General features: G+C 35.7%; 1 pseudogene; it reads left to right on the top strand.

Annotated features, from left to right (window-relative positions):
- The first annotated feature begins 2556 nt into the window (after window positions 1–2556).
- LOC142423372 (nascent polypeptide-associated complex subunit alpha pseudogene) lies at window positions 2557–3167 on the top strand (annotated as a pseudogene).
- The last annotated feature ends 227 nt before the right edge of the window (window positions 3168–3394 follow it).

The raw sequence follows: 3394 nt of genomic DNA, 5'->3' as shown, positions 1-3394 counted from the left end.
TGAAATAAGTAATGAACTCAATACATTCCTTGAAGCAAATGAAAATGAAAACAATTTTCCTTACTTGATTTTTCTATTGTTTTTGTGTTTTCTGATCCATTTATTTCTGCTCTTTATGATTTCTTTTCTCTTGGTGATTGAAGGCTTATTTTGTTTCTCTTGTGCTGGTTGTTGCATCATTTTCAATAGAAAAATCAAGTAAGGAAGTTGGTTCTTTACACAATCGACAAACCACTGGCAGACTTAACAAAGTAAAAAGAAAGTATGTAAATATCAAGAATAAGATATAAACATTGTAACATCACAACAAATCTAAATTAAATAATAGCAAACAAATTTGAAAACCTAGAGAAAAGGGACACATTTCTAAAACCATATTATTTATTCAAATTAACACAGACTGATGTAGAAAATCGCTATAAACCCATAACTAAAGAAGAAATAATTCAGGTCATTAAAAACTTCAAAAAAATAAGTTGAGGACCAGATGATTTCATGGGGGGATTCTACCAAGCATTCAGAGAATAGTTGATACAAATTCTATACAAATTTCTCCCAAATATGGAAAAATATTCCACAATTCATTTTATAAAGCAAACATAATCCTGATACCCAAAATCAAGCAAAGACACTACCATGATAGAAAACTATAGACCAATATTCCTTGTGAACATAGATGTAAAAATTATCAAAAATATATATAATAGTATAAACAATAAATCAACAACCCCACATTATACACTGTGATCAAATAAGGTTCACAGTAGTTACACAAGGATGGTTCAATATTAGAAACAATCAATGTAGTCTATCACATACATAAAATGAAAGATAAGAACCACCTAATCATATCAGTAATCACAAAAAGGCACTTGAAAATTTCCAGCAACAGTGGAAACAAAAATGTGATGGTGGTTTATCATTTGTACAATTTTTAAAAATTTGCCAGTGGTTTCTCATAAATTTTCCTGATTAAAAACATTCCGTGAAAGATGAATAGAAGGAAAATGCTTCCACATAGTAGGGCCATCGAACAAAACCAAAGACCAATATCTCCCTCAACAGGGAGAAACGGAAAGCATTCACCGTGCAAATAAATGGGAACCGGCGATGCTCCTTATCATCCCTCTTGTTCAGCACTATGCTAGAAGCCTTAGCCATGTCTATCACACAACAAAAAGAAATACAAACAATCCAGCTTGGCAAAGAAGTGAAACTCTTATTATTTGCAGATGATCTGATTTTATAACAGAAAATCCCAAAGACTCAGCACAAACATTTGTTAGAAACAATGGAAAGATGATTAATAACATACAAAAATCAACCGGACTTGCATATACTAACAAAAAGAGCATTGAAAGAGAAAATAAGAAATCAAGAAGGACAGCATTGTAAAATACCATTTACAATAGCCACATAAACTAGTCAATACTTAGGAATAAACCTAACCAGGCCATCAAAAGGCTTGCACAAAGAAAACTACAGAACACTAATACAAGAAACCAACAGACCTACATAAATGTACGATTATATCATAGAAGGAGAACTCACTGCCATCGAGGCCATTCTGACTCATAGCAATCCGATAGCACAGGGTAGAACTGCCCTTTGGGTTTCTGAAATGGCAACTCTATGAGGAGTCAACGTCTTGTCTTTTTCAGGAAAAAGAAGCTGGTGGCTTTGAACTGCCAACTTAGTAGTTAACAGCCCAATGTGTAACAATTTCCACCACGGCTCCTTGTTCATGGATAGGAACAGTGGTGATATATCTCAAATAATAGTTTTATTGCTTTTTGTCAGGTATTATTTAGTATTCTTAATTACTATTTTAAACTCTTATAACATAATCTAGTTTTATGTACCTCTTTTATTGTTCTCTTTTGAGTATTAACTGTATGTAATAATAAACTACCTTTTGATATATCATTTTTTGAATACATAAAATGGTCATTAGGGCAGTGGACCAGTTGTTAAATTATTTGAATCCTACCACTGGATAGGAAGGCTTAATATTCTGAACATGTCCATAGTACCCAAAGTGAACTACATCACAATTCCAATATGGATCCCAACTTTGTTCTTAAAATAATTAAAAAATGAATCATTAACTTCATATGGAAAGGGAAAAGACCTAAGATAAGCAAAGAACTTCTTTAGAAGAACAAAGTAGAAGACTTCTCACTTCCTGACCTTAAAATCTACTACACAGCCAGAGTAGTTAAAACTGCTCGGTATTGGTACAATAAGAGGTACATAGACCAATGGAACAGAATGGAGAACACAGAAATAAATCCAGCTACCTACAAACAATCTATCTGTGACTAAGTGCCAAAAGCATTACATGGAATAGGTGTAATCTTTTCAACGAACAGTGTTGGCAAAGTTGGGTTTATATCAGTACACAATGAAGAAGAATTCCCTACTTCACCCTATCTGAACTCAAGATAGACCAAAGACCTAAATGCCAAGCTCTGAACTCCGAACTATAAACATCATCAAGGAGAAAATGGGGGCAGTTTTTTTGAAGCCATCGTGGTTCCGCCTTCCGTGTACAAAATGCCCGGTGAAGCCGCAGACATCGTTCCTGCTACAGAGCAGGAGCTGTCACAGCCCCAGGCTGAGACAGGATCTGGAACAGAATCTACCAATGGCGAATCAGTACAAGAGCGCGGGGAACAGCTGTGCAGGCAACCACACAACAAGCAGAGCTGGTGGAACAGCTGAAATCGATGAAGAACCAGTCGGTAAGGCAAAGCAGTCAAGTGAAAAGAAGGCACTCGAGGTTATGTCCAAACTGGGTCTTTGGCAGCTCATGGGGGTTACTAGAGTCAGAATATCCTCTTTGTCATCTCAAAGCCAGATATCTCCAAGAGTCCTGCCTAGCCTGGTGGGGAGCCAAGATGGGAGACTTATCTCTGCAAGCACAGCTAGGGCCTGCTGAGAAATTCAACTTTCAAGATGAAGCCGTCTCCAACAGTCGAGAAAACACACAGACTCCAATGATACAAAAGGAGAGTGAAGAGGAAGAGGTTGATGAAGCAGGTGTGGGAGTTAAGGACATAGAGTTGGTCTTGTTACAAGCAGATATATCAAATGCAAAGGCAGTTGAATCCCTGAAGAACAACAATAATAGTATTGTAAACTCTATTGTGGAATTAACAGTGTAACTATTGAAAATGAAGATTTTTTTTCTTCGTGTATTTCAAAGGAGTAACTGCAGTTTGGTTTGAAATTTGTGCTGTCTATCATTAATAATAAAGTTATGGCTTCTTAAAAAAAGAACATAGGAGTGAATTTATGGGCTCTTTTGCAGAGCATAGAAACACTATCAAATATAACAATGGAAACACACAGTAAGTAGATGACTTGCACCTACTAAAAATAAGATACATAG

Source organism: Tenrec ecaudatus, chromosome 12 (genome assembly GCF_050624435.1).
Source record: "Tenrec ecaudatus isolate mTenEca1 chromosome 12, mTenEca1.hap1, whole genome shotgun sequence".
NCBI classification, from domain to species: Eukaryota; Metazoa; Chordata; class Mammalia; order Afrosoricida; family Tenrecidae; genus Tenrec; species Tenrec ecaudatus.
The sequence above is the reverse complement of the archived record's forward strand: the minus strand, read 5'-3'. Positions and strand labels throughout refer to the sequence as shown.